Source organism: Crotalus tigris, unplaced genomic scaffold, assembly GCF_016545835.1.
Source record: "Crotalus tigris isolate CLP2741 ecotype Arizona unplaced genomic scaffold, ASM1654583v1 scf7180000017568.13789103, whole genome shotgun sequence".
NCBI lineage: Eukaryota > Metazoa > Chordata > Lepidosauria > Squamata > Viperidae > Crotalus > Crotalus tigris.
The window spans coordinates 1,299,067-1,323,968 of NW_024096479.1; positions in this window are offsets into that span (position 1 = coordinate 1,299,067).

Sequence of the window (24,902 nt, forward strand, 5' to 3'; positions counted from 1 at the left end):
GGTCTTCAAACTTGACCCTTTTTTGACTTGTGGACTTCAACTCCCAGAATTCTTCAGCCAGCACGCTGGCTGAGGAATTCTGGGAATTGAAGTCCACAAGTCATAAAAGGGCCAAGTTTGAAGACCCCTGGTCTATAGTATTACATCAATTGATTATGGAAGCAGCTGAAATTATTTAGGCTGTAATGCTTAAGCTGAATTAGGAGTGTAAAACTGTTAATTATAGGGGTATGATGTGGTTGTACTCCCTGCTGAATATCAAGTTGGCAGTACTGTTGTTCTCAATTTCAACAGAGCCTTCCTCTGTATTTCTGTAGCACACTAACTGTTGCCTTCTTGAGGACAAGAGAACTGCTTCCTTAATACTTATCTTGAGATATTTATTTAACATTGTCACAATACTCCGATCAAATAATATTTTGAAATTACAATTGATTCTAGAATTTTAAAATAATAATAATAATAATAATAATAATAATAATAATAATAATAATAATAATAATTTCAATCCAATCAGAAATGTTTCTACCAATCCATCAATGGAGAAACTACAAGGAATCAGTCAGTACCTGACAAGGAAGAAACAGTGCAGTTCTGGAAGCAGATATGGGATAACCCAAAGAAATACAACAAGGATGCGGCTTGGTTAAAAGAGGTGGATGCAAATAAAACAGAAGTTGAAATGAAAGAACTAGTAATAACAACAAAAATGGTAGAAAAAAGAGCAAAGAAAATCAAAAATTGGTCAGCACCAGGTGAAGATGAACTGCATGGGTTTTGGTTGAAACATCTAACTGTTATACACCCACTCATTGCCAAGCAGTTCAACAATATACTACAGGGAGGAGAAATTGAAAAGTGGCTAACAACTGGGAAAACCTACCTAATAATGAAAAATCCAGCAAAAGGGGCAACACCAGGTAACTACAGGCCAATTACCTGCTTACCAACAACTTTCAAATTACTAACTGGTGTGGTAGCTGATGCAGTACAACAGCATCTAGTTGAAAACAATCTCTTTCCACCTGAGCAGAAAGGAAACCGCCCCAATAGCAGAGGAACAAAAGATCAACTCCTAATAGACAAAATGATCTTGGAAAACTGCAAGAGAAGGAAGACCAACCTGAATGTGGCATGGATTGACTACAAAAAGGCATTTGACTCTCTGCCACATGATTGGATAATAAAGTGCCTAGAAATAACAGGAGTCAGTAGAAACATCAGAAAATTTGTGCAAAGATCGATGGCACAATGGAAGACACAGTTGCAGATCAATGGTGAGAGGCTGGGAGAGGTTAATATCAAGAGAGGAATATTTCAAGGAGATTCATTATCACCATTACTATTTGTTATTGCACTGTTTCCTCTGTCAACAATACTGAATAACTCAGGACATGGCTATCAAACATCAAAAACATCTGCTAGACTATCCCACCTCCTTTACATGGATGATCTGAAGCTGTATGGAAAAACATCATCTGAAATAGAATCGCTGCTCAACACTGTCCGTATATATAGCCAAGATATTGTAATGGAGTTTGGCTTGGACAAATGTGCCACACTTACTATCAAACAAGGAAAAATAGTGAAAACTGAAGGAATCAAGATGCCCCACGAAAATAACATTAAGAGTCTGGATGAGGAAGAGTACTACAAATACTTGGGTATCCTTCAAGCTGACAACATCAAGCACACTGAAGTCAAGAAAAAGATTAGAGGTGAATACATCAAGAGAGTGAAGAAGATCTTAAAGTCCAAACTCAATGGAGGAAATACCATAAGGGCAATCAACACCTGGGCAATCCCAGTCATTAGGTACACAGCTGGAATAGTGGACTGGACTCAAGCAGAACTAAAAGCAATGGATAGGCAGACCAGAAAAATAATGACAATGAATCATGCCCTTCATCCACGCAGTGACATTGATAGACTTTATCTACCAAGGCAAATAGGTGGGCGTGGAATGCTACAAGTACATCAGATGGTTGAAGAAGAAAAAATGGCTTTGGAAGAATATCTGAAGAACAATGATGAAGATGCACTGAAATTAGTATATCAGGAAGGCTTACTAACTACTGGAGAGACCAAACTGGCCTACAAGAAAGACCAAATGAAGAACAGAATAGAGGCATGGGAAGACAAAGCACTACATGGCCAATACATGAAAAAAATAGCTGGGAAAGCAGATAATAATAAAACCTGGCAATGGCTAAGAGCAGGAAAATTGAAGAAAGAGACCGAGGGACTAATTCTGGCTGCACAAGACCAAGCCTTAAGGACAAATGCATACAAAGTCAAAATTGAGAAGACAGCAACAGACAGTAAGTGCCGCCTATGCAAAGAAGCTGAAGAAACAGTGGACCACTTGGTAAGCTGTTGCAAGAAGATTGCACAGACTGATTACAAGCAGCGGCATGACAAAGTAGCAACAATGGTGCATTGGAAGATCTGCAAAAAATATCATTTGCCTGTAAGCAAAAACTGGTGGGATCATAAAATAGAGAAAGTCATAGAAAATGATAAAATTAAACTGCTCTGGGACTTCAGAATTCAAACAGACAAGCACCTGCAACATAACACCCCAGACTTAACAATTGTCGATAAGAAAGACAAAAAAGTCTGGATAGTGGACGTGGCAGTGCCTGGAGACAGCAGAATAGAAGAGAAAGAACTGGAGAAGATAACAAAATACAAAGACCTACAAATAGAAATAGAAAGACTGTGGCAAAAGCAAGCAAGGGTAGTACCAATAGTCATAGGCTCCTTGGGTGCAATCCCAAAACAACTGGAGCACCACTTGAACACCATTGGCATTGACAAATTCGCTATTAGTCAATTGCAAAAGGCGGCCTTACTAGGAACTGCTTCCATCCTGCGACGATATCTGTAATACCATCAAACATCCACATCTGCCTATCCCAGGTCCTGGGTAAGGACTCGATAGGTAGACAAAATGCCAAATCCAGTCTGAACATCTGGCTGACTGTGCGATGATCCATAATAATAATAATCTGTTACTACAGATCAAGTCCAACAAGAAGAGGATATCTAAAACGAATGCACCAGTTCTGGAAAGAACAACATCCAGAATCAGAAATAACAGAACAGAGACTAGCAGATCAATGCCGATTTATAACACGAAACAAAGTACAAAAAGGCATTTGACTCTCTGCCACATGATTGGATAATAAAGTGCCTAGAAATAACAGGAGTCAGTAGAAACATCAGAAAATTTGTGCAAAGATCGATGGCACAATGGAAGACACAGTTGCAGATCAATGGTGAGAGGCTGGGAGAGGTTAATATCAAGAGAGGAATATTTCAAGGAGATTTATTATCACCATTACTATTTGTTATTGCACTGTTTCCGCTGTCAACAATACTGAATAACTCAGGACATGGCTATCAAACATCAAAAACATCTGCCAGACTATCCCACCTACTTTACATGGATGATCTGAAACTGTATGGAAAAACATCATCTGAAATAGAATCGCTGCTCAACACTGTCCGTATATATAGACAAGATATTGTAATGGAGTTTGGCTTGGACAAATGTGCCACACTTACTATCAAACAAGGAAAAATAATGAAAACTGAAGGAATCAAGATGCCTCACAAAAATAACATTAAGAGTCTGGATGAGGAAGAGTACTACAAATACTTGGGTATCCTTCAAGCTGACAACATCAAGCACACTGAAGTCAAGAAAAAGATTAGAGGTGAATACATCAAGAGAGTGAAGCAGATCTTAAAGTCCAAACTCAATGGAGGAAATACCATAAAGGCAATCAACACCTGGGCAATCCCAGTCATTAGGTACACAGCTGGAATAGTGGACTGGACTCAAGCAGAACTAAACGCAATGGATAGGCAGACCAGAAAAATAATGACAATGAATCATGCCCTTCATCCACGCAGTGACATTGATAGACTTTATCTACCAAGGCAAATAGGTGGGCGTGGAATGCTACAAGTACATCAGATGGTTGAAGAAGAAAAAATGGCTTTGGAAGAATATCTGAAGAACAATGATGAAGATGCACTGAAATTAGTATATCAGGAAGGCTTACTGACTACTGGAGAGACCAAACTGGCCTACAAGAAAGACCAGATGAAGAACAGAATAGAGGCATGGGAAGACAAAGCACTACATGGCCAATATATTAAAAAAATAGCTGGGAAAGCAGATAAGAACAAGACCTGGCAATGGCTAAGAGCAGGAAAATTGAAGAAAGAGACCGAGGGACTAATTCTGGCTGCACAAGACCAAGCCTTAAGGACAAATGCATATAAAGTCAAAATTGAGAAGACAGCAACAGACAGTAAGTGCCGCCTATGCAAAGAAGCTGAAGAAACAGTGGACCACTTGGTAAGCTGTTGCAAGAAGATTGCACAGACTGACTACGAGCAGCGGCATGACAAAGTAGCAACAATGGTGCATCGGAAAATCTGCAAAAAATATCATTTGCCTGCAAGCAAAAACTGGTGGGATCATAAAATAGAGAAAGTCATAGAAAATGATAAAATTAAACTTCTCTGGGACTTCAGAATTCAAACAGACAAACACCTGTAACATAACACCCCAGACTTAACAATTGTCGATAAGAAAGACAAAAAAGTCTGGATAGTGGATGTGGCAGTGCCTGGAGACAGCAGAATAGATGAGAAAGAACTGGAGAAGATAACAAAATACAAAGACCTACAAATAGAAATAGAAAGACTGTGGCAAAAGCAAGCAAGGGTAGTACCTATAGTAATAGGCTCCTTGGGTGCAATCCCAAAACAACTGGAGTACCACTTGAACACCATTGGCATTGACAAATTCGCTATTAGTCAATTGCACAAGGCGGCTTTACTAGGAACTGCTTCCATCCTGTGATGATATCTGTAATACCATCAAACATCCACATCTGCCTATCCCAGGTCCTGGGTAAGGACTCGATAGGTAGACAAAATGCCAAATCCAGTCTGAACATCTGGCTGACTGTGCGATGATCCATAATAATAATAAGTTGGAAGGGATCTTGGAGATCATCTAGTCCAACCCCCTGCTCAGGCAGGAAACCTTATACCATTTCAGACAAATGGCTGTCCAGTCTCTTAAAAACTTCCAGTGCTGGAGCATTCACAGCTTCTGGAGGCAGGTTGTTTCACTGATTATTATAACTGTCAGAAAATTTTTCCTTAGTTCTAGGTTGCTTCTCTCTTTGGTTAGTTTCCATCCATTGCTTCTTGTCATGCCTTCAGGCGCTTTGGAGGATAGCTTGACCCCCTCTTCTTTGTGGCAGCCCTTGAGATATTGGAACACTGCTATCAGGTCACCCCTTGTCCTTCTCTTCATTAGACTTGACATACCCAATTCCAGCAACCGTTCCTTATATGCTCCAGTCCCCTAATCATCTTTGTTGTTCTTCTCTGTACTCTTTCTAGAGTCTCAACATCTTTTTTACATCGTGGTGACCAAAATTGGATGCAGTATTCCAAGTGTGGCCTTACCAAGCCATTGTAAAGTGGTATTAACACTTCACGTGATCTTGATTCTATCCCTCTGTTAATGCAGCCTAGCACTGTGTTGGCTTTTTTGGCAGCTGCAGCACACTGCTGGCTCATATTTAATTGATACTAGGATTCCAAAATCCCTCTCACCTTTGCTACTATTGAGTAAGGTAGCACCTATACCAGGGTGTCAAACTGCCGGCCCATGGGCCGGATGCATCATAACGAAACCATGCCCACCTCATTGCTGGCAATGGCAAAAAAGTCACGATACATTGCGACACGTCACGTGACGTTGTGAATTTGACACACCTGACCTATACTATACCTGTGCATTTGGTTTTTCTTGCCTAAATGTAGAACCTTACTTTGTTCACCATTGAATTTCATCGTTAGATAGCGCCCAATGTTCAAGTCTGTCAAGATCCTTCTGTATCGTAAGCCTATCTTCTGGAGTGTTGGCTATTCCTGCCAGCTTAGTGTTGTCTGTAAATTTGATGAGTTCCCCATCTATCCCCTTATCCAAATCATTGATGAAGATGTTGAAGAGCATCTATGTAAATGCAGTTCCATTGATGACCACACGCTGAGTACGACCAGTCAGCCAGTTACAGTTGATTTTGACTTCCTCCTTGACTTCATCTGATCATAAGATGGTTCAAAGATATAGATATGTATGCTTGTGCATGGGTACATACAAACATACCCCTTCAAGTCAGTTTTTTTTTACTCCTGTTCACTATCTAGATTAGTCCCTGCAGATTTTTTGATAAGATTTACAGAAATGGTTTGTCATTGTCTCCTTCCTAGGGCTGAGAGAGAATGACTGGCCCAAGATCATCCCGGTGGCTTTGTACCTAAGCTGGGAGTAGAATTCATGTTCTCCCAATTTCTAACCTGCTGCCCTAACCACTATTATACAGCAAAGTGCAAGAGAGGCAGAAATATTGATCTAATAATAGCCTTAACCTGCTATGGAGCATGGATTACCTGGATGAATCCTTTCTTTATACTGTCACTCTGTTGAATCTCTGGGACTTCTAAGCTCTGTCATTAAACTCCTGCTGTACTCAGGGCATCTGTCAAAACTTTTCCAAACAGCCAGGTTTGTTGTTTAAAATATAAATTATCGCAGTCTTTTTCTTATTTTCTTCTTGTGATAACACAGGAGCAGAAACATCTGACAGTAGTATGTTAAAAGAACTGTGGTTTAATATACAATACGAAACAACAATATTCAGGGAGCATACAGAATACAAGATAGTCAGTTATATTCAAATGGTTCAAGTGAGCTAAAGATTCCAGCTGCCATTCCCCTCAGACAGTCTCTTAAAGGGATACTACCCCCAAAATACTCTGCTGACTCATTTTCTATATATCACTTCTGCGGGTCAGCTACTAAATTATAATTACCTTGACAAGGTTAAAATGCTATCCAATGAGAACAAAATTATGCAAGCACAAATTGTGCTTCCTCTATTGTCGATCCCTATTTTGGCAATGGTAATGAGGCTGGCAAAGGGTGATGTACTTATTACAGGTCAGGTTAATGAAGGTGACTAGTAGATTTTCCTCTGATTTCTTTTTTCTTCCATCTGATAGCGGACAAATAGCCAGCAATCACTTTCCCTAAAGTGGAGTTGGATAGGATCAGACAGTTGAACATGAGTGCTTACAATGGCAGGCTTAACCACTGACTGGAGAGGTCCCATCAGAGGAGTCAGACAAAGAGAGTTTCTCCCATAAAAAATATGGTGAGACGTAAGTTACAGAAAGCATACTGGCTTGGTCATCGCTTGGGTTAACAAGGATCCTGCCAATTTTTGGAGTTCCTGGACATCTGGTGAAAAATGGGCTACAGGACTCAGGACTGTTGGCTGAGCCACTAGGGCCAGCAGCTGCAGAACTAATGGAAGGTGTTTACCCATCACAGATATATTGTGACTGAAAACAAAGAAATAATTATTACAGATCAAGTCCAACAAGAAGAGAATATTTGAAATGCAACAGTTCTGGAAATAACAACATCCAGAATCAGAAATAACAGAACAGAGGCTAGCAGATCAATATTGATTTATAATTAGGAAATGAAGTATTCATAGAAGCAGAACTGAAAGAACTGCAAAGGCCTATTCTGGGCAGAGAAATCAAAGCCTTGCCAGAAGTAACTCAGACTGTAGAAGGGAGAGTTGGCATTAAAGGAATCCATCAGAGATATAGAATTGTTTTCATTTGGAAACCAGGCACCCTCTCCTCTGCCTCAAAAAGAACAAAGACCTCTAACTAAAAAAGTAGAAGAATTGAAACAAAGAATTACTGAGCAGCTAGAAGAACACAAAAACACAGAATAAGGTTGTCTGCACTGAAGCTTGTTCTAAAGAAACAGCTAGCTCCTTTCCCAGCCCCTCTTCCCCAGAAAGGCCAACCTTCTTTCTGTTAACAGCAAACTGGTCTGGACCCTGTTTGGACCATACACTATTTAGCGTATGCCACAAAGCAAGGCAGGGTTTCTGTCTGCATGAAAATAGGGGCAACAGAGGGTTGATTAAATGGATGATTTAGTGCCAGTTATTGTCAGCAGAAGACTCTGGAAGGGGAGAGAAGGGGTGGCACTTCTCTGATCCCACAGAGAGAAATTTCATGTATTTCACAGAAGTGGGGTGAAGATTCTAAAATTTATTTTTTAATTAAACATTTTAGAGAAAGCAAAGGGAGATAAAAAGACATGCAAAAATAGAAAAGATTAAAATACAAATTGATAAACAAGGGATCTAGACTGTCCTGGGGATTTGAGTTTTCCAATATATCATTAAGTACTTATGAAGTATAAAATATATGATATCCCTTTTACAAAAATAAGGATCACTATTCAGCTTTAAACTGTGAATACATATTAATAACCAGGTTTATCACAGTAGAAATCACTGGCTGGTATTATAAACTACAATAAGTGTGATCAGTACTGAGAATCTTCCCAAACTGGGTTATCCCATGAAATTAAAATATAGATTCTATCCTGGAAAACTAAAGTTTGGATTAGGCACAAATCCATGTATTCAGTTACAGTATAGTCCGAGGATGATTTCCAGTGAGAACTGAATTCTACATCAGATTTATTTTTAAGATACAAAATTATTCTGTACATCAAAACAAACTTCCCCAGTTTGGTTAACCATTTTTTCAAGTGGAAATTAAATAGAGTTTCCAATAAGAATACATAATATCCTTGCATCAAAAACTGACATCAAATTGATTTGCAAGATTTTTTAGACTTGCAAGGTGGTCTAAGCAAGAAGCACAACCAGAAATGCTAGTTCTACCTACTTTAGAGGTTATGTTAAAGTCTGAAAATATCCCTCCCACCCCTCATTTTTACCCTCTCAAAAACTAGGGAGGGCAAAATAGCAAATACAAATATAAAAGACCATGATAATAAATATCCTAAAAAAACTAGAAATCCCATAGTTGAAGGAAATCAAAATGTTCCCCTCAACAATGGAGCCAACTAGATAGGTCTCCAACTCCAGGGGAACCCAGTTTCAGGCCCAAGACCAGTCATTGGCACAGAGAAATCTAACTGAGTTCAATCCTTTATTTGCCGGTTCACACCAGTTTGGTAGAATTGGTAGCTAAATTTTGTTGAGTTTGGAGAACCGGCTGAATACACACTGCTTCCGGAAATCCATTCTAGGCCTGGGAGGCCTGGAGGAGGCTTCCCAGGCCTAGAACAGCCTGCCGGAAGTGCAGGGATGCCACTTCCAGAAGTCCGTTCTAGGCTTTGGAGGCCCAGGCCTGCATCCACACAGAGAACCAGTTGTTCAGGGATTTGAATCCCACCATTGCTTACCCCTAATCAATAGAATCTTGCCAAACTCAGGCGATAACCTTTTAACTTGCTAGATATACTCTGAGAGTCTTCTGTGAATTCAGTTCTTCAGCAGCACTCATTTTTCTGTGGCATTTTTCCTGTTAATTCATCCTCTGATTCCACCAAATGCATCAGCAGGATTTTGTACTTACATTTCTACCAATATTGAAAAATAGATAAAACTCTGGGTAGTATTCATTCAGCCAATCAGTTTGCTTTGCTTTTCCTTTGTGAGGTCATGCCTCATAATGGTGCTGATAGGTGCATGAGCTCACAAAGGAGAAGTAAATAAAACTTTTTGGTGGACTGAATGAAAGCTATTCACTCAAGAGTTTTTTCTCTGTGTGGGTGCTGAGTGTACTACTCCTTGATTCAGATAGGTTGCTTAGATTTGGTTTTGTTTTTATTTAACTGCATTTACTTAGTGTAGGTTTGGTTTACTTTACAGTATTTATTTGTTTATTTATCCATACTGTATATTTATTTAATATGACACCTATTTACACTATTTTTTATTTCTTTATCATATTTAATACATTTGTTTGTTTAGTTTAGTTAGGATTAGTTTAGTTTACTTCAGGATATTGAATTCATCATGGAGACGTTCCTGTATTATGCAGGAAAGCCCTCTTAGAGGTAAGAGATCTTCTGTTTTATTTATTTACTTGTCAACTTGCATGTCTGACTCTAGGATTCAGGATTCAAAGAGGGTAACATGACATCAATGATGATGATGATGAAATAAAACAGGAATTAAAAGAATCTAGGAACAAGCAAAAATTGTTTTAGAATAATTTTTAACATAACCTTTCAACCTGAATATTTTAAAAAGAAATGCACATCTTCTTTCAGACCTTTTCTGGGTGAATCGTGTTAATATCTTCAATTTAAATGCATCCACAGGACAGCCTTCCAGGAAGGCTGGGAAACATGGCTCTGTGACTTTGCTTGGGGTGCACAGAAAAGCACCCTTACCTCTTAGAGGTAAGAGATCTTCTGTTTATTTACTTGTCAACTTGCATGTCTGACTCTAGGATTCAGGATTCAAAGAGGGTAACATGACATCGATGATGATGATGATATAAAACAGGATTTAAAAGAACCTAGGAACAAGCAAAAGTTATTTTAGAATATTTTTTAAAAGAAACTTTGAACCTGAATATTTTAAAAAGATTTGCACATCTTCTTTCAGACCTTTTCTGGATGAATTGTGTTAATATCTTCAATTTAAACGCATCCACAGGACAGCCTTCCAGGAAGGCTGGGAAATATGGCAATGTGACTTTGCTTGGGGTGCATAGAAAAGCACCATTACCTCCTAGAGGTAAGAGATCTTCTTTTTATTTATTTACTTGTCAACTTGCATGTCTGACTCTAGGTTTTAGGATTCAAAGAGGGTAACATGACATCGATGATAATGATGATGATGATGAAATAAAACAGGAATTAAAAGAATCTAGGAACAAGCAAAAATTGTTTTAGAATAATTTTTAACATAACCTTTGAACCTGAATATTTTAAAAAGATTTGCACATCTTCTTTCAGAACTTTTCCTGGTGAATTGTGTTAATATCTTCAGTTTAAACGTATCCACAGGACAGCCTTCCAGAAAGGCTGGGAAACATGGCTCTGTGACTTTGCTTGGGGTGCACAGGAAAGCACACAGTCATGGGATTGGCAAGAACCCTCAAATCTTTCTTTCTAATTACTTTTTAACATTGCTTACCTCTTTTAAATTTTATATATGGGGCTTATGTTTTTAATATTTTATTGGTATAGCTCATTTAGTCCCTCTGGGAAGGAGATGGAAAGATAAATAAACAAATAGTGTGTGTGCTATTCTGATGATAAGTTAAATTGCATTTGCCATTAGTTGTGGTTAAGGAAACATCCAGCAGACAACAGTTAATGAATATTGTCACTACACTATCCCATGTTCCTTTTTAGCACTGGAGAACATTCGGTATGTCCTTGACCCCTTTTTCAATTCACCAGATGGATGGCCCAAGGTAGTGGGGCAGGGGAGAAAGGCTTCCCCCACACCTCTTCCTACTGTTTTTGGCTGTGACAGGTGGAGACAATGTGCTGCAATGCATGGATGCTGTCCCCTCCACCATATACCTGCTCCCATGACAAACAACCCATTTGTTTACATCACTGACCGCTGCACAAAAGGATACAACACCCTCTGCACACCTAAGAAGAAAAAGCAACTTTCAGCCTCTCAGTTCATAAGAATTGACTATGGATTGGAAAAGGGCCTTTGAATCAGGAAGGAAAATGGGAGAAACAAATATTAGCATGTCAAAGCATAGGGTTGATCCCATGGCCATGATCACGCAGCACGGCACATCTACTGCCTGCATGGAATCAAGAAATGATTGAGATAGTCTGTTAGGATGTTGTGTTCTCTATCTGCTTCTTTGCCAATATTTTTAATGGAAGTAGAGTAAGTATTATGATAGGTTTTTGTTTCATTCTGAATTATGTATGATGAAATTTGCACATCCACAGTAAGAATTTTCCTTACTGTTTGGGGATGGGATAATCCATTTGACTGACAACTATATTGTAAGTGAATGGAACCCTACTTTCAGAAAGCTTTTAAAAAATCTTAAAAAATCAAATCAAAGAGTACAGCTGAAATTCATATTTAAAGTCCAAGATGAGATCTGCTGGTTTCAATGGAAACACTAAATTAAGATCTCATGTTTGAGTATTTCATGGTTAACTTGCATTTTGTTACATTTTATTACCACAGTGAAATCATCCATCATCAAAATGCGATACAGCGAGAAGATGAGTTTTGAACAACTTCTAAGGTTATTCTCAGGAGTTCCCAGGTATACCTATTCATAATTGTTTAACCAAATATAACATAAGTCAAAGATGAGATGCCATGTTTATTAAACAAATGTGAAATTATGTGAAATATAATTTCACATATAAAAAGTGAAATTATCATCTTGAAAGGCTATTGTTTCATAGGAAATTCACATAGGAGTCATGAAAAAAAATGAAGAAAAAAATTCTCTCTGAATTTTTTGAGGTGTTTTTCTGAGATTTTCAAATTCTACAGAATTTGAAATACCAGGGATACAGAAGCGCCACAGATGGCCCGTAATTAGGCTATATCATTTAGCCATGAAATAAGAGATTTTAGACAGAATGCACTCTCTAGTGGCATTAGGAATAGAATTTAGATGGTTTATTTTAATGTGCTTGATTGAATTGTTCCAAAAGCAAATGTGATGGAAAATCTTGCTAATATTCTTTCTGCTTATTTCCGCCAAAAAGTTATTCATCAACTTGAATTTTTGTCTATTTCAATGTGGCTAGTTTTGATTTGACAAAAATGCTATTTGATAAATAATATAATGTGTTAGTTTTTTCACTGAAATACTTATATTTTTTTCCAAAATAGAAACATATAGTTTCTCTTCAAATGCAGTCTTCAAATATAGGATGGCAATTGGTCTCAATTTGGTCCCAATTGAAGTCATAATATGATGACCACCTTCTTATTATGAATATTCTCCATCAAATACACTCCTGAAGCTGCTTCTATGATTGATGAGGTGAAGGGGCTTGTGTGGGTAAATGAAATTGTGGGCTATGTTGTTGGACATGTATATGTCCAGTAGGGTCACCCAAGGCATACAGGCCATGATGGATACCCAAGACTAACATTGATCACATCTGCCCACCCGCACTGGACCAGCATGGCAGATTATGGTCTATTCCTTCCACATGGTAATACAATCTCAAAAATGGCCCTCATTCCCCGGAGGCCCTAGGGCAGGGGTCGGCAACCTTAAACACTCAAAGAGCCATTTGGATCCATTTCCCATAGAAAAGAAAACACCAGGAGCCACAAAACCCTGCTGCTTCGCCCCCACATGCATGGAGCACCCTGCTGCCAATGCTCCCCCAGCTTACCCCCAACAAAGCACTCCACCACTGCTACTGCTTCCCCCCCTCACAAAGCGCCCTGCTGCCAGCCACTGCTTCCTCTCACCCCCCCCCAATGGAGCACTTCACCACTACTGCTGCTTCCCCCCAGGACAGAGCGCTCCGCTGCTGCTTCAGCCAGTGGCGAAGGTGCAGTTGGGGGGCAGCGGCAGGGCGTAGCCCAGGCGTGGCCCAGCAGCAGCAACAAAGCTCATCCTCCCCCTCTCCTCCATCTGAGTTGAAGAAAGTGGAGGTGCAGTAGCGGGATTGCTCTCAATAAGGCGGGCACACATGAGCGAGCAGCGCACCTGGCTCTTATTGTTTGAGAGCAATCCCACTGCTGAACCTCTGCTTTCTTCAACTCGGACAGAGCAGAGCCACCCAAGCTGCTGGCAGCTGATTGAGTGGGGAGGACGAAGAGTAGGAGAAGAGTGTGAGGCCAGCTGGCCAGGTGAGGAGTAGGTCGGGTGATGGTGGCTGGCTGGCTGGGGAGGATCATGGCCGCTTGGGGATCTGCCAAGCCTCATGGCAGCAGCATTGGCAGCTCCCCCCACCCGGCCCTTTCTCCGGCTCCATACAAGATGCTTGACAGAAACCCCCCCATGCCCCCGATCGGACCCACATGGCACCTTCTTTCAGCTCCACTGCAGTGCTCCATCACTTCTTCCGCCGCTGCATGCAGTCCCACAAACAAACGAAGTGGGACTAAAAAAGTTCAATCAATCAATTCCAACTTTGTGAGATCTTTTTTTTCCCACGAGAAGTTGGAATTGATTGATTGAACTTCTTTAGTCCCACTTCTTTTGTTTGTGGGACGGCACACGGCGGTGGAGGACTGGGAGCCCCAGCAGAGGGATGAAAGAGCCACAGGCAGCTCCGGAGCTGCAGGTTGCCGACCCCTGCCTTAGGGCAACTATCTATGGCAGCAGAAAGACCTGCCCGAAGGTAGAAGGTGCTAAGATTCACCAGGCAAAATCAGGCTGCCTTTGGACTTTGGTCAACATTTGAACAATGAAAACTTGAGAATTTTTTTTTGAAGATTTAAATTCATTAATTTTGAAATTTATTTAGCATGGAAAGAAAGCTAGAATTAAGATGAAAATGTTACAAGATGCCAAGGAAAATGGGTAAAAAAGTGGATAATTCTTAGAAACAAAAGGCTGTTATATCTGGAGGGTCATGATTTACAATTGGGGTGGCACGCTTTTTTATGGTATGGAAAAAATAAAATTCATAAATACTTCCAAAATCGCTATATAAGAAATGCATTATTAACAACATAGGAAAAAATAAAATATAAAATATATTTGAAAATTTCAGGGTGGTTGTCAACAATGGAAGCATTTGTACACCCAAATTTAGTGGACTTTGAAAAAATCTGGATATATAGAGATATTCTAAACTCTGAAGGGAATTTAAAATCTAAACAAGAAATGGAAAATCAGGATATAAATTTATCTTGGTGGGCACAGTTACAAATGCAAACTAGATATGATAAAGATGTTAAACTGTATGGATTTTATTAGGAACAAACTGTTTGATAAGATATTGTTAACTTCTGATGAGAAACTAATTAAGCAAATGTATAATTTCTTACTAACTTTGCAAATGGAAAGCGAACAAGTTAAAGAAACAATGATAAGATGGGCGAAAATTTTTGGATACAATATAGAACTAGAAAAATGGCAAAATTTATGGGAAAGAAATTATAAACTGACAATGTCAACTTCCTACAAAGAAAATTTATATAAAAAGTTTTATATCTGGCACTTGCCACCAGCAAGACTAGCAAAAATGTTTAAAAACATGTCAGATAGATGTTGGAAATGTAAACATAAGTCAGGCACTTATTACCATATTTGGTGGACATGTGACAAAGTAAAGAGTTATTGGGAAAAGATACATGTTTGGCTAGAAAAGATGTTGGGAAAACATGTAGATTTTAAACCTGAACTTTTTTTTATTAGGTATAATGCCAGAAAAGACTGATAAACAAAGTATATATTTGATTTTGCATGTTACAACAGTGGCAAAAATTATATTTGCACAATATTGGAAAAATGAAGGAATACTATCAGATGAAGAAATAATTAAAAAAAATGCACAGAGATGGATAGACTGACTATGAGACTGAAAGAAAAAGTAGAAACGGAATATTACCAAACTTGGAACTTATTTTATCGATGGCTAGAGGAAAGAATAAAGGATTAGGAATTAAATATGTATTAGTGAGTGTAAACTCAGACAGCATGCTTGTTGAACAAATATTACTGAATGTATGGGGAAAAAAACCAATAAAAACTTTAAAAAAAACGAACAATGACAACAGACGCTGGACTAGAAGAATTGCTGATTGAATTCAACAATGTGCTTCGGTGTATCATTGGATTATGTGAAACAAGACGATGATATTGATATTGATTGATTGTACTTGCCAAGATCTCAGGTTAGCAGAGGACCCTTACAGCGGAAACAAACTGTGAAAGAGGAAAAATACGGCTTAAATGACTATATAAAAAAAGCAAAAGGGCCTTTGCTGAAGGAGGTTAACAAAGGAAACCTTTTGAAAACAACAAGATTGAAAGCAGAATATTGAAAGGAGAAAATTGAGCACCAAGTTTTTAACTGAAAAATGAAGCCTATGCACAGTCAATACCTGAAGGACATTGAAGGAAAGGCAGATACAAAGCTAACGTGGAACTGGTTGAGATCAGGGGTGCTGAAGAAAGAAACTGAGGCTCATTTTGGCTGTTCAAGAACATACCTTGCAGACTAATTCCATGAAAGCAAAAAATTCAACATGTCAGTAACAACAAATATCTCTTATGCAATGAAACAGTGGATCACCTTATCAATAGCTGCAGCAAAATTTCACAGATAGGTCATCTACAATGTCAGGATTGAGTTGCCATTGGAAGCTTTGCCAGAAATTTGGGTTTGAATGAAGCAAAAATCAGTGGGAATACCAAGTTAACAAAGTCTTTGAAAATGAACAGACCAAGATCCTGTAGAACTTTCGGATCCAAAGAGACAAACATCTGGCCCGCAACTCGCCTGACATCACTATTGTGGAAAAGAAAAAAGTCTGGTTCATTGATATTGCAATACCGGGTGATGCACAAATTGAAGAGAAACAGCTAGAAAAAATAACAAAATATCATGATTTGAAAATTGAAGTTGAGCGATTGTGGAGGAAAGAATCAACGATTGTACCGATAGTAATAGGAGTTCTTGGAGCAATACCCAAAGGGCTGCCTTGATACATAGAAACTTTGACCTTATTAGACCTGAATATTCCTACTGCCTATATACATTAACTTAAGAGTTCTTAGGTCCTTCGTTAGGATTTGAACTGTTAAGTTCTTGCCAGTCCCAGATTGTAATTAAATTGAAGATTAAATCAATAATAATAATAATAATACCACCATCACTACAACCTAAGTAGCTGCTGCAATTAGTTTGCATAGACTGACTACAAACAACGGCATGACAAAGTAATGATAGTGGTGCAGTAGAAAACTTGCAAGAAATATCTTTGGCCTGCAAGCAAGAACTGGTGGGACCATAAAATAGAGAAAGTCATAGAAAATGAAGAAGCTAAAGTGCTCTGCATCTTTAGAATTGAAACAAACAATCATCAAGCTTAGGAAGCAATAAAGACTCCACAATTCAACCCTGAGCTTCATATATTCTCTATTATTGAAATAGTTCAGCATGCTGGTTATGGCCTAAACAGCAGTGCAAGTTTTCCAAGTCTCTTCTCTTTGTTCTGCCTCTGTGGCTAGCATGTTTGAGGAAGAGTGAGATTCTACTGCCAAATTCCACAATTCCATCAGGGGACATTAGCCCCTTCTGCTGCCAGACTGAGAAGTGTTGATTCAGACACACTTTGGATATTTTACTCACTGCTGAAACTTTTTCTAGACTCTAGAAAAATTTGTTTAAAAACATTTGTTTAAAGCTTTTGTCACTATTATTTACTCCCTCTATCCCAAGCAGTGGAATCTCTATTCATACGTAGTTAATTTTTTTACTCTCCTTTTTGGAACTAGCGTGTCTAGAAATGTTAGATTGAATGAAAATAATTATGAAGAAGCATGGAACTCTGGAAGCAGAAGCATATTATCTTTTTTGTTTTGAAAAGGGGGACAAGAATTAATGCAAATCATTCTTTTATTTGTTGACCTTCATAAATAAAGCTATGTACAAGTATGCATGTTTGTCTGTCTGTGTTTGTGCTGTGTGTGCATTTATTGAGAGCTGATGTAGAGCAATAACTAAGACTACAAAATAAAAATCTCTCCCACCCCACCACCGTATCAAGCCTTTGTTCCTTGAATTCAGCCGGCCATCCATTATCTTTCAGTGTCCACTCAGCACTTATCTTACAGGATTTTTGTTAGGACTCTAAGATGAAGGGGACTTAGAAACATAGCAATTGTGAAAATGTTCTATTCCATTTGTTGCAAGATTACCTCAATACAATTTTAATATAGCTTAGCAATTATAGTTAAATGACTAAAACTACTGTATATATAGTTCAACATTTGTTATCCATCACATGTTTTAATGTAGTGTTTGTGTGCTATTGTGTTAAATAAAGGATGGTGCCAGGCATGCCAGTGTGTATATTTTTGATGATAAAAAGTCTGAGTGTTTGCCAATAGCAGCTTGCTGTCAGTAAAAATGCAACTGAAACAGATGCCAAGTGCATCAACAGCTTGTCTGTGATAAACTTTTTATTTGTCAAAGGCACAAATCATAACAAAACTATATAGGTGCAAGCATATGAAGAAAAAAGTCACTATTCAAAACTCAAGTTCAATAATGTTATCAAATCATACATTCTCCATATTTCATCTGAGATGAAATATCAAAGTGAATGTACTGAGCAGTTATTTATTTCCTTTACTGAAATTCATTGGCTGTTTAGATCTGGTATGTACCATCAAGATTGAACTGAATGTAAGCATAGATAATAAAAAAGGTGCCTTTGACAGAGATTTGTAACCAATGGAACTAGTGCCCAAACATGGCTTAAGTCCAAAACAAGAAGAAGGCATGCAGAAAAGGCTGAGGTAGATACCTCCCTAATTCACATAAGTATAAGGTGAGGTAGGCTATGTAGAATAAACTAAGCACAGCCAGACTTGGAAGATCTGGCTATTTAGCCAATATTAATAAAAGTAGTTTTACCTTTCTTGGGGATCTGATTTCTTGGTTTGGGGGCCTGGTAGAGTCCTATCTGTAGAACCAAAGAAACTTTTGGTGAAGGCTGCTAAATGAAATTCTTGCACTAAAGGTGAAAAAGGGTGGTTCTCATCTCTTTCTACCATTTCTTCACTTTCCTTGCGCAGCTTCCCTCTCTCTTTCATCTCAGTATATATTCCATGCAGCTGATGAAATGGCCTCTGATGAATAAAAACTTTTGCAACAATAAATGTGCTATTCTTTAAAGCCACAAGACTTTTGCTGTTTTTAAGCTGGTATATAATGGCTTCATTGTGAGGAAATTAATGTAACTCTTCCACATAATTTTAATTTTAAAAGGAAAATAAATAGATTTCACAGGAATAAAATTAATACTGTTTATATTTATTAATTTTAAGTATTGTTATAATTAATTGGGCAATACTAAACAAGCTGACCCAGCACGAGATTTATGGATGAATGTATACTGATCTTACAGTATATTTCTGAATGTTCTTTCATTTTGACAAATCTAGCTTGATGTCTATGTCAGCTATAACAACATAGTGTTCACCATCACACCAAAATGCAAAGTGATTGAATGCTCAAGACTGTAAAATTTTTTCTTTCTCTCTCTCTCTCATTTATATGCTAGCCGTCTTACTCTGAAAAGCAACTCTGGGTGGGCCTAATTTTGGATGATTGCTAAGCAGGGCAGTCATTAAGCAAATTCCACCTGTACTGCAAAATAGAAACACCTTTTACCTTTAAACCCCTTTTTGTAAAAGATTAGAAACAGCATAACTATCACCTCTTCATAGCACAGTTCTTTGTAGATGTTTAGTTTAGACATGAATAGGTATCACCTCTGATATCAGAGGCCATATTTCTCTAATTTCTTGATGGGCTAAGAAGGCACTGTAAACCTTCTGCATCAAAACAGAATTAATTCAGCTTAATTCTGACAGTTCTTGGCCAGTGGGCACACAACATAGGTAATCAGACAAAATGGCTGTCATGAGGGATTTGGCCAGTCATAGAGCATTTATCTATCAAAACTCAGACTGATAAAGTTACCCTCTGGCACACTCTTTACTGATGCTTTTTATCATCTGAGCTTAACTTTATCCTTTTATTTTTCCAAGCAGAAGCAAAGGCTTACTATACTTGTATTGTCTAAGAATGTTTCTGGAATCTATGAGAGGTCAAGAAGCATCTTTGGAAATATAGAGGTTGATTCTATGTTTTGCAACATGCTCAGTTTTCATTTATTATTATTATATTATTTTAAAGTAATAATTTTTACTTTTATCATCCTATCCCTCCATATAACCTTAATATGTGGAGCAACAACAGATAATTATATTTCATTCAGATTTTCACTGTGGTGTTCTATTTGTGACAAAGGTCTTTTCCTAATCTTACACATCATTGGGGATCCAACACAAATCCTTGTTCTAAGTTTATACCAGTCTAGAGTTTCTATTGGACAACCAGAAGTCAAGGGGAGAGTTGACTCCCACCCCTTGCCTATCAAAGGAGGAGTCATTGCACCGGCATGGCATTGTAAATGGCCAGAGACTTTGTGGGATTGTAAAGAACTAATCTAGCCTAAATAGACAAAGCTTGTCTTTTTTAAAAGTGTAGATCTCTGTTGATGTAGAGTATCTGATACAAGATTTTTGGCTATACAAGTGATTGTACAATGAGCCTCTTTGATTGGCCATCAAATTGGGTGGAAGTAAAGAGAATAAAAGTAAAAATTGATGTCAGCCCTTTGAGGTAGTCCAGACAGAAAACCTCCCCTTGACTTCTCCCTTTGACTTCTGCCCTTGACTTCTGCTTGTTCAAAAGAAATAAAAAAATGTGCTAATTCTAACTGAAGTACAATACTACCTTTAATGTAATCTTACAGTAGTCAAATCTTGCAAGTTTGATAACATTTCCCCCATCCCCTGCCTTTATTTTCCAGGGAATTAGGGAGGGTCCCTTCTGAAACACTGCTCTTCATGGCCATTCCTCCTCTGGACTTTTATCCAACTGTTGTCTAGACTGTGGCTCTTCATCCTCGCTCAAAGGTTATTCTCACATTCCATTTCACATTTCCAAAAAGCTTGTGCAGATGAGAAAAAGAACAACCCTAATCATCAAGGGCTGCTTATAAACAGCAAAGGCTTTTTATGAGCAAAGATCACAAAGGCCAAGGCCTTTTAGCTTAGGAAACATAATTAACAGAAGACACTAACAGAGGTAAGCAAAGTTACAGTGGTGTGGACAAAGTGAAGAGGGAGAAACATCTTTTCTCCTTTCTCTCTTGCCGAAAGGAATGAAATTTAATGAAGATAAAAAGAAATACAGGTTTTTAAGTTCTTTGTTTCTCATAAATGGAAGAACTTGTAGATTGATTCCATTGGTTATAAAACATGATTTTGTATGGCAAGACTATAGCTTTTATATTGTTTTCTGAATTATATTTAGTAGTTGATATTTCATTAGCCAAACACCAGATTAAAAAAAAGGCTCAATCCATTAATCCATGAATGAACATATAAAGATCAGAGAATATCTACTGCTATATTACACCTCTATGGATCTTTAATTAATAGCAATAATGTTGTTCAAGATTCAAAGTATGATAGATACTCCACCTTCAAAAGTTAATACATCTCCACCGCAAAAGTTTACACTTCTTCTGCAAACATAGATTATTATCTTTCCAGTCTGGCAACTTTAATATTTGAATCATTTTTCCTTTCTATGCTGAAGACAACACAATTATGACATCTCTGGCTATATAATAAATATCTTAAACTAGCCTTTGTGGTGAATCATGTCAGATGGTACTTACTAGCAATATATTCCCTGGTTTGGCTAGGTTCTGCATTTCATGGTTAGTTCCCAGGAATAGGAAACTAAACCTTGACATGTCAACAGAAATGTGGGATTCCTGCTGTTCCCAGCAAGCTTTTGTTTTAGACAAAGAAAGACAAGCAAACCCTAATCTGGATTTTATTGGGATAGCCTTCACCTGCCTTGACATCTGGGGTGCTTAAAATTTGTTTTCTCATGTCAATAATCAGGATTTGCCGTAAACACAGGAAATTATATGCAGGTTTCTGTGTATGGATAGATGCACCTTGCTGAAAACAGAAGCAGCAGCATGTATTAGTTGTGGCTGAAGTGAAAAAATAATTTTTGTGCCTCTATCACTTTCAAATAGTTCTTCTGTAACAAGAAGGCTGATAATTGTTTATTAGTTGTCTCCAAGAAAAGAATGAAATGTTTCATAAATAATGGGTGGGTGCATTCTTTCTAGTCCCTCAATTGGGGACCAGGTTCTACTAGTTAGATGGGAATCTTAAATAAATAATAAATCAATATATAACCAAACCAATTTATTCCATATAAATGAAATGGTATGACCCATGAAAAAGAAGCTTCTTGTAATATGACTGGGCACAATCAATGCTCACCAGTATCTATCTCAAAATATCCCCAGCTCAGTTAAATGCATATGGAATAGGTATATTTGGCAAGAAAATTCTGTTAAAATATATATATATATATATCAGCTTATCTACCAGGGTAAACTGCCAAGAATGGGATATCTTGGTGAGGGAGATGAGCAGCTAAGAAATATGAATGAATGAATGAATGAGTAATTACCTCTTAATGAAAATATAGCAATTGTGGGTTTCTGTTTTTTAAAAATACTAACAAAGTTAGGCAGTATAATCTTATACATAAATGCCTCATGCACACATATAGACTGCTTTGCACATGAATGTAGTAGCATTAACAGTATATCTTTGGATGACATACTTATAATATTAGTTTTAATTCTAAATATGTAAACAGAGTGTAACTCAAGGCAGTCCTGTGAAACAAAAGACTCACTATCACACATCAAATCCCATTCCAAAGAGGTGATTGTTACTCAGTAAACTTGCAATTCCCTTTGTCTGTCTCAAGCTCTGCTGAGCTGTTTAAATTAAATTAAGGGGTGCCAAAGTATATAACGTGGCTTTCTCCAACTTGAATGGAAACATAATTGATAAGACTAGTACTAGAACATGAGACAAGGAATCTTCTCTGAGGCATTCACTGTAAAGTAATGTGTAACTATCACTATCTTATGTATTCCTTTTATATATACCCACAACAATTTAGATGATATAACTTCATACTTTATAACACTTTGTGGCTTTCATTCTTAATTAAACTAAACATGGTTCCCTGTATGTATTCATCAATTCATTCCATAAGATTGAACTACTATCATCTAGATCTATTAAATCTTTCTCCTCATCTTTAGTTGTACAGGCATACATTGTAACTTTTTCAAACATTTATTTGTAAATTCATATTCTTCTCTTACATTCCAATCTATGGTTCCAATGATTTTTGATGATGCCATGGCTTTCAACAGGTGGGCCCCGCTGCCTGCCCAGCTTTAGTAAGCCAAAGCTTCCTCATACACTTCATACTAACAAAGAGAAGGCACAGAGTACTTTAGCCTTAATTGTACCTCTGTCACAAAAAGCCTTTCCCCCATGGTTAGAACAATTTTCACACATTTTAGCAAATTTATCACACATGTAACCACATCCAATTTTATCTCATGCACGTTCATGCTATTTTATGAAAACAAGGGATTCTAATCTAGAAACTGTTTTGCAAGGGTAGATACCGTTGCATCGATTAGTTGATTAGTTTACTTACAGGACATATGGCCATCTATCTCATACAATGATACAACAATCCATAAGAATATAGCTAAAATAGAAGTATCCTTCTCCCCAGGTCCAGACAAAACATCTTCCCAGCTCAACTTCCATCCTAACCCAATGCTTGGGGAAAGAGCCAAGTCTTCAGAGCTCTCCAGAGAGCTAAAAGGGTAAGATCCCTTAGGTGGGAGGCTGTTTCAAAGGGCTGTGGTGGCCATCGAGAAGGCCTGCCTCTGAGGTTCCAATATGGCGACATGTAAGGAAGAGGACCTGGAGCGCACCGACCCTATATAGCCTAATAGACAGATATTCTCACGGATAGTATACCTAACTTGGTCCTGTGACATATGGGGCTTTACAGGTGAAAATCAGCACCTTGAATTCCACCTAGAATGCAATGGAAGCCAATATAACTCACACAATAGTGGTGTTATTCAGGTGAACTGCAAGGCACCCAAAACTTTTTCTGTCACTGCATTCTGAACCAGCTGCAGCTTCCAGATGTTCTTCAAGAGCAATCCCATGTAAAGCACATTACAGTAATCCAAAGGGAGGTGACTAAGGCATGAACGACTGAGTAAGGCTTCCCAGTGCAGGAATGGGCACAGTTGGGTGCAAATTTAGGACATATATGCTATGGACTGACACCCTTACTGTAGAATGCCTGAAAGCTGTGACTAAACTATTTCATATAGGCTGGAGTGTATTATTCCCAGAATGTAAGTCCCCCTCTAATCTAAGTCCTTTCAGCATCCAAATGCATTTTCTTTTATATTATGCTTCAGTTCCACATTTACTTGACAGATGTGCTACATGAGCAGAAAAAAGCCATCCGGTTGCTGTGTCTTCTATTCATTGCATGTATAAGAAGGACCATATATCTGTCAGAAACGGCTGCAACTGAGTTCAGTTAACACTGTGTGGAAATAGCTTTGCCCTTTCCAGGTGGCTATTCACTAGATTAGAATAAAGTATACTACTATTTTATGTCTGGCTCATTGCCTTTGATCCAGTGTGAGAGAACGGCAAGAACAGGATTATTAGGGGGGGGGGGCTTTTAGTTTATTTAATTCAGGAATTCAAAACCTGTAGCCCTCCAGATATTGATGAACTACAACTACCATTGTATCTCCCTACTGCCATACTCTGAGCTTCTGGGAATTTTAGTTTAGTAGCATCTGAAGGGCAGTAGCTTCCATATCTCTAAATGAATTTGCTGGTATATTAATTTCCAGGATGTCCCTCTCTCACTCTTGTGTTCTATCAATTTTTCTGCCAAGGAACAAGAAATGCACCTATAATTTATTTCTAAAACCTAGTATATTGAATACATTAAATTGGAGCATATCCCATTCTTGTCCACTATGATACAGCTCTCCAGCCATTTCCTATTTATAGAATAAGAATTGTTGAGCTAAAGAGATGGAACTGGGCTAGGTCTCTTCAAAGACATTTATTTCTTTGGATAGTTTAAGTTAGGGGAAGTTGGAAGGAGGTCATGGATCAATCAGTTTGCAGTAGGGCAAAAGTATTTCCAATTCTCATTGGTTTAAAATGGCAAAGCAAACTTTTATTTTCCTCTTTTTCAACAGGAAGGTATAATCACAAAAGCTAAGAGGGGCCAGAAGGAGTAAGAGTATATTTGGGTGTGAAAGATTCTCCTTCAT